Below are 8,457 nucleotides of genomic sequence, written 5' to 3'. Positions count from 1 at the left end.
CGACCCATTATGACCGCGTATAGCATGCACGGTCTCCAGGTGTTGAAGAGAAGAAAGGTCGGCCATTCGGGAGTGAGTTGATTTAAACCATCTTGCGAGTTTTGGCCGAAATCTCTTGTATCATAGCTTTGAGATCCGCTATCTCGTTAGAGGGAAGAGGGATTTGCGGAGGTGGCGCAAAAGAATATGAAGGCTCTTGAAAGCCTTGATGATAGTACGGATGGGGCGTCGTATAATGACCTTGTTTATATTGCCTGTAAGCATAAACTTGGTCCATAGTTGCTCGGCATACAGCAGAATCATGCCCCTCAGCACCACATCTCTCACAAAATTCCACCTGCTGCTCCCAAGAACGGAACATGGTGAATCCTCCTGAAGTACTGCTAATAGGACCTATAGGACCTATCGAAACAACACTAAATAGGAAGGTAAGAAGCGCCTCAAGGTACTCGGTCTTCCCTTGAGGCTAAAGACAGACCAAAATAAAAACAACTAAAACTAGCGCTACCTCCCCAAGAACGGCGCCAAAATTTGATACCGTCGTTTAGTATCAAAAATAATATTTATAATTCCGAGCTAAACTAACAGAAGCTAGTGGTAGCACGAGTCGAACCACGGGGAGGAAGGGAATTTCAGCTTGTCTAAATCGGTCTAATGTGATTGTGGGGGTTTAATTGATTCGGTCTATAGCTAAGAGTAATAAAAGACAATAAAATAAATAACGGATTAAACAGATAAAGAAAGGTACTAGGAGGGTCGGTTCACTATAGTTTCGGCGGCAAAGATACTAAACAGTCTAAATCAAAACACATGAGGCGGAAATAAAGAGGTCCTCTCGGTCCACTCTTAACAAATAGCATCTTTCGATCTCGCTATAAGTCCCTAATATCACTAATACGACTCTCGTCCTGAAAAGTGACTAATCATCTAAACTTTACCTATCTTTCGATCTCAGCATAGTTTAGTCATTTTAATTGGTGATCTAACAACTGTCCCTATCTCTCGATCTAATGGGTCAGTCAAATCCTAAACATTCAACTAGTCGTGTGCACTCGATTCGTCGAATTAAGAATTAAAACAATTAAAACGAAGGTAAACCTCACGTGGTCAGTCGATCGACCATGTATGGCGGTCGATCGACTGACATGCGAATTCAGTCCGTGTTCATTATTTTGCCGCCTACACTATAATTCCCCTACATCCTAGCACGAACTATTTAGCTACTCATGGCAATGATGAAAACTATGACAACATTAAAGATTAAGACTAAGGAATTCATGCTTGAATTAACGATATAAAGAAATTGCATAAGATGATAATTACGGCTTTCGGGAAACTAACTAGCAAATCTATCTCTACGAATGCAATAAAGATGAACTGAATTAAGAACAAGGAAATACCGAAATTGCAGAGGAACGATTAAGAACAAGAACAAAATTCTGATGCTCACAATATCTCCGAACCCTAATTATTGATAAACTAAATTGAATATGAAAAACTCGCTAAAAACCGAGATGATGGACTTGATGTTCTAGGTTACGTTATATAGAAAGTGTACGTAACATTATTCCTAAACCTAACATAGCTTTGGGCTTCAAGTTTCTCGATCTATTGTTTTGCGTCAGACCCGTTGTTCAGTCGATCGACCATAATTATCAGTCGATCGACCAACCTATACTGAACATTAGCTTCTGATCTCGTGCTCTGGTCGATCGACCATAAGCATCAGTCGATCGACCAAGGTTGCTGTACAGTAGTGCATTCTGACGAATTCTGCAGCGCGCACCGATCTTAAAACAGCTGCCATTTCTTCGTTCCTTGGTCAAATCAGGCGTTCTACGCGGCGTTGGAAAGCTAAGAGGATAAGCTTTTACCTCCAACTGGAATTACTCGATTATCAGGTCTAGAACTAGAGATATAGCCATCTGAAGCAGGCTGCAATGTCGAGTAGCACTTCTTCGCTTGTTAAACTCGTACGCACCCATGCTTTTGCTATCTTTAGGCCTTGAAACGCGCACCAAGCTCATTCCTCGAGTCAATACTTCATGTCAAATGCAATGTTAATTACTTAGGGACGGATTTGGCTCGATTTCCGCTCAATTCTTCATATTTCTGCAATAATAGACAAAAACACAAAAGTAGAGGAAAATAGGGAAATAATGGCATATATTGCACATTTGAGCTCTGAAATGCGTGTAGAATAAAGTGTGAAACATCATATTTTAGACACGCATCAGTCGTCATCTATGCACCGATACGGTCGTTTTGACAGTAACTAGAGTTCATTTGGAGTCCGGGTCAAAAACCGCTTTATTTTCTAAGAAACCGTTTAAAATGCCGAGTCGGAATGTTCTAGAATATTCCAGATATTTAATCCCCAATAAAATTTTATATCTTTTGGTAAAATATCTTCCGTATATAATATTTTACGGAATAAGGAAGTATAGATCTACCGCAATTCCATAACAGAAACGCGGAAATCTTTCTTCAGGAGGAGGAAACCTCTAAGGAAATGACGCAGCAAATGATGCGCCTCTTAGAAAGACCGCAGCAGCTACTGCGCCTCTTTTTCAGCCCTCTTTGGCTGTTTACGGAATATTTCCGTGATTTCTTTCCAAAGTTTGGTCATTCCAAAACTCTTCACATTTTTTGGTATAAATAGAGACTTCCGGTCTCCATAATTTTCACGCGAGTGCCCGCCCTTCTCTTCTCCCTCTGCATTCTAGACCTTGCTCTAAGCTTTCGACGCCTACGTGCTTGATCAGTAGACCACATAAGCTCAGATCATTCTGAGTACCAGTCACGTTGCATGACCGACCAATTTGACCACTTTACATCAATCAATTAATCTAAAATCCTCTAACAAGGGCACTTTCTACATACATTCGAGTCGAGCAATCACTAAGGTTAACTTAGTTAATCTCATTCCGTCAAACATGTAAGTTTGAGGGTGTAACTCCAACTTTTAATTTATGTTTTTATTTTTGTACCAATTAATGTAAGGTTCACGTCAAAAATACATTCAAAACCGATCTTAAAAACCCTTTTGTAAAACTGTTTTACACAGCAGTGGATATCAGACGTCGAGAAGAAACACAGCAGTAGCAGCTCCGCCTCTTTGAAGGGTCGTAGCATATGATGCGCCTCTTCCAGAGGCTGCTTGCTACTCCTGCTCTTCTTCTTCCTCCTCGGTTTCCATTGTTTTGTTCTTCTCGTCTTATTTTCCTACTTTCTTTCATCCTTCAGTACATAAATCATCTTTTAATAATCCTTTTTAATTATAAAGTTTGGTACTGGAAAGGGAAAGAGAATGGAAAAAAGAAAGAGAAATGAAGGGAAAGGTATGGGTTACCCTTAGATGTTATTAGTTGTTTGGAAACAAGAAAGGGAAATTCAGTTCCACCATATCCACCACCACCACCACAAACCACCTTATCCTACTCTACCACCACCATTAGGCAATTCACCGTCGTCGCCCAGTAGCCGCCTCGCCGTCGTATTGCCGACCCCAACCTATCACACCGCCATACATCCCTTAACACAAACCCGAAACCAACCTAAAACAACCTCCACCACACATGAAACTCCCTCCCTCACCGTAGTAAACACCAGATCTGGTGTTTTATTGTGGTTGGCAGAGGCTTCGACAGTGTTGGGGCTGTCGGAAAGAGAGGTTACCGGCGGGGGAGGGAGTTTCGATAGGGTGGGAGAGTTATTGAAGGTGTTGGTGTGGTGTTTAGTGCTTGGGGATGTGGGGTCCGAATGACTACGCCGGTGAGTGGGCCGGAATTATCAGGGACCGTCGACGTCGCTGGTGGTGGTTGTGTCGGTGTGGGAGGGTGTGGTGGGTGTTGGTAATAGTAGTTCACGGTGGGTGTACAGATGTAGTGGTGGAAATAGGGAGTAGGAGGGAAAGGGTATGGGTATGGGCTTACCCTAGGGGGTGTGGGGGTATGGATGTGGATGGTTTTGAGGGTAAGAGAGGGTATGGATTACCCTTTGTTTGTGTCAAACAAACAACAACAAAAGGAATCACCCATTTTAATTCCCTTTCCCTTTCCTAAAGCCCCTGAACCAAACGCCCCAAATCCCTTATAATTCGATATTTGCGGGTTTTCGTCACTAAATCAAACCTGGATTTTAGGAACTCGATTTGTCCATATCAAGTTTCTGCGATTCGTATTTTGTACATACCCTTTTTATATTTTGTTTAGTTTGTTTTCCACCGTCTTAAACCTAATTTTAGTAAATAAATTAATTCCTACATCGTAAATAAATCTAATTCGTTTTAATTCATTTTAACCCGTTCTTATCGCTTTTATGACGGTTACAAACGTATATAACCTGCTAAATCACATTTACTCGAGTTCCCAATCAATAATCAATCTTAAACTTACCAACGAACATTAACGGATTGCGGTTCTGACTTCACAGACAGAGCTCAACTCCAAAACAGACGCAGGAGGAGCTGCGCCTCTTCCAAGGGACGCAGCATATGTTACGCCTGTTCTGAGATGATTTCTGTCCCTGAACTCGTTTTCGCCTTGACGTAGTCGCTAATTACGTGTTTAATTAACTATTAATCGTAATATCGCCCCTAATCTGACCTATTTTATCGCTTTAATTCTAACCCTTTCATTTTTTCTTTACTTTCATCTTCAAAATTCCGTCTTAAGTGTATTTTTGATGTAAATCGATTAAACCATTGTAATCATTGTAATTTTAATTATTGTAATTTATTTATTTATCGCTCTTGTATGATTTATTTCCTTGTTTTTTCCACATGTAATTAATCTAACATCAAATTCAACCTCAATTGTTTGCTAAATTATGTGTCAACCGACCTAGTTTAATCTCGCAGGCTAGGATTAATCTGTGGATGTTGCATTCCATGCATATAATCGACGACATATCAAATCCGAACGATTTCCCTAATCATTAGTATAGGCCGCTATCGAGGCGGGCGGGATTACGTGTTCAGTAAAAGGACTTCCTAATACGTACCCTCACCCCTTACTCCAGATCTCTGTGAACATTCGTGTTCATTGGCATCCACAAGAGTCATTCTAGATATGGAATGCTAAGGGTAACGAGTTATTAGTGTCTATGTCATTACTTTGTTTATTGACATGACACGAGGTATTCGAACGGTTCCAATTTCCCATAAAAATTGGTGGCGACTCCCACAAATGCACGCTTTTTTCAAGTGCCATCCGCGCGCGCCTTGGCGTGGCCCATGTCCACACTGGCGATCTAACAAATGGATACCTAGAAAGAGTCATAGATGAGAAACTAGCCATGGAAGTTATAAGTTTAAAAGATCTACCAAGCTTTGTTAGGACGACAAACAAAGACGACATGCTCCTCAAAATATTAATGCACAGAGTCGACAAAGTTTGCAATTCAGGTGCTCCTATAATTTTCCACACATTGGATGCACTCGAGCACGACATTGTGCAGGCTATTTTCGAAATGGCTCACTCGACTGTCTGCTCAGTTGGTTCGCTCCAACTTCTAGAAGCTCATTTAAATCAAGCAGAAGCAAGTTCTATAGGGTCCAACTTATGGAAAGAAGATTCTGAGTGTCTCGAATGGCTGGATATGAAAGATCCCAAATCGGTTATATACGTAAATTTTGGTAGCATTACTGTTATGAATCAGAAAATAACGTTGAAATGGCTTGGGGACTAGCAGATAGTGGACAAAGCTTTGTTTGGATAATTAGACCTGATCTCTTCATTGGTGAAGATGTTATTTTGCCACCAGAATTTGTTTAAGACACTTCAAGTTATAGAAGAAAGAGGATTTCTTGCTAGTTGGTGTGACCAGAAAGCGGTTCTGAGTCACTCGTCTATAAGCGGGTTTCTGACACATTCTGGGTGGAACTCAGTACTTGATAGCGTAAACAATGGAGTGCTAGTGATTTGCTGGCCGTTCTTTGCGGATCAGCCAACCAATTGTTGGCTGTGTTGCAAAAAATGGGGCGTTGGGGTCGAGATTGATGCCGATGTTAAGAGGGATCAAGTGGCAGAGTTGGTGAATGAAGTGATTGGAGGAGATAAGGGTAAAGGAATGAAGGAAAGGGCAATTCAGTTGAAGAAAATGGCAACAAAGGCAACATTGTACCCTTATGGACCCTCGTTTATGAAGTTGGAACAAGTGGTTAGACATGTTCTTAATTCAAAATCAACTTAGTTTGGACTCAACAAAATGTCCAATTTGTGACAGGGCGTTTGATAGGAATTTATTAGGTTGTCGTAATAACTAGAGTTACCTATGAAATTAACAATTTATAAAGCCAAACTCAACTATACACTATGCAATTAAGAATAGTAGTATAGCATAAGTAAGGGTCGAACCCAAAAGAAGATCTAAAAACTAAAACTTGAATGGTAAACTACTTAAGACACTAAGTAAGACTCTACCACTAATTAAGACCCTAATGACAATTTAAACTTAACAAATGGAAAAAATCACAAACAATGGATATTAACAATAAACTAGTAGGAAACATAAATGGAAAAGGCATGGGTTTGGAGACAAACATGGAAATTGAGTAAAACTGGAGATTTTCTTATTGAGACAATTCTACAAACAACTAGTATGCAAGATTCAATATAAGGGAGAAAACTTGGTGTAACTTGGTCAAACAGTACTCCTTAAGCCACAAAGACACCTCTTTTCTTTCTTCAATAACTACCTAATACTACTTTCATAAGATGGTAAGAGTTTCCTTCCTAAGCTAGAAGAAAATAATTCTACTCATGTATTTTCCCAAATGAAAACCACACAAAATAGCATTAAGAACAAAGCCAAATGAAAGAGCTAGGATTAAATTGTGAGAGCTTAAACCAACTAACCCAAGACTAACTTTCAAACCTTGCTCATAAAGTTACAAACTTTACAACAAATTCATAACAAAACAAGTTTGCTTCATATATTTCTAGAGATGTGGACACAAGGCTAGAGATTGCAATAGTTAGATGAAGAACATGTAAGCTTAATTACTCCTAACACACAAACATCTAACATAAACAAGTAAACAAAAGGAAATGAAATAATTATTGAAGAAAGATTAAGGAGTTCTTACAAAGCTTAAAGGAAGTAGAGGATTCCAAATTACACCAAGTAAAAAGGTCTAGCCTTCCATAACAATAGATGAATCCAAGGTTAATGGAAAGATTGACATCAAAATCCAACTAAAGATTACAACTTTCTCCAAAATACCAAGTTTTTCTCTCATACAAGTTTTTGAGATTATTCGATCATAAGGTGCTAATCTAGGTCTTCAAAACATGAGATATATATAGGGCTTCACCCCCTTCTAGGTTAAACCGTCTCATGAAAGCCCAAACACAGAATGTTAACCTAAGCCTGTGTTTAATTAATAAAGCGCAGGATCCGGGAAGAGGCGCAGGCTGCGCAAATTGGCGCATGCTGTGCTTTTGACAGTACTCTGACTCCAAAATCTGATCATTATCTTGGTCCTTTACTTTCCCGTCTTCACTTGTCATTGCTTGGTTAGCGTGAGCTTCATATCCTGGTTGATGCAAAACGAAATCTTCACCTCGACTCATTGATATGGATGCTTGAATTTGTCTTATTAGATGAATAATCCAAGGTAAAGCTCATTGTGACCAAAGCTACAAGGAAGGGGAATAGGCCGGTGCATGTCCAAGATTAGTGCATAACTTGGCCTCAAAACTCGAATAAACAACCTAATAGACACAATTAGACACGATACAATTGACTCCATCAAATACCCCCACACTTAGACTTTTGCTCGTCCTGAGCAAAATTTGGAACATGCATTTGCATAAGTCTTTAGGTGAGCATGAGGGTAATTGACCACTCTTCCCTCACGACTACCTTCTTATATCTCCCTCATTAACAATCCACCAATTAAAGAAAAATCTAGACTCAAAGTTGACACAAACTCTTCTCTCACTCACCCTCTTTATATCATCCCTCACACAAGACACGACACACCACCAACTCCGACTCATCAATCAAATCCTCCCTTCTTATGTCTCCCAAGAAAGTAGTATTGGTCACCCTTGCCTTATCCCAAGGCATTAGCAAAGTGAACCATCAATCCTCCTACCAAACACAACTCATCACTACTTATAACACCCCCTTATCACTCTATACAATGAGAATTGTGCTACTTGGTTGGCCAAAGTCCTTCAAGCATCAACAACACAAGTAGCCAAATCAAGAATCCACCCATTTGGGACAAGTTTTTTTTTTTTTTGTGACTCAAAAGAAATTAAATCCTAGACCTAACCTCCTTCCAAGACCCTCCTTATCACTCTCTACTTATCCCTCCATCTTTTTGGTGTTGCATTTTTTTCATTTTTCAATTTTTTTTTTCTCTTTTTCAAAAATTTTTGATTTTTTTGTTGAAAATCCCTCATTTTGCCTAAGGTGCCCTTTCGGGTTTTCACCTTAGCCTTT

The 8,457-nt window shown here is 39.7% G+C and overlaps 1 pseudogene; it reads left to right on the top strand.

The window, feature by feature from the left end:
* The first annotated feature begins 359 nt into the window (after nt 1–359).
* On the top strand, nt 360–6,195 carry LOC141626528 (7-deoxyloganetin glucosyltransferase-like; annotated as a pseudogene).
* The last annotated feature ends 2,262 nt before the right edge of the window (nt 6,196–8,457 follow it).

Source organism: Silene latifolia, chromosome Y (genome assembly GCF_048544455.1).
Source record: "Silene latifolia isolate original U9 population chromosome Y, ASM4854445v1, whole genome shotgun sequence".
NCBI lineage: Eukaryota > Viridiplantae > Streptophyta > Magnoliopsida > Caryophyllales > Caryophyllaceae > Silene > Silene latifolia.
Note: the sequence above shows the minus strand (reverse complement) of the source record. Positions and strands in the feature narration are given on the sequence as shown.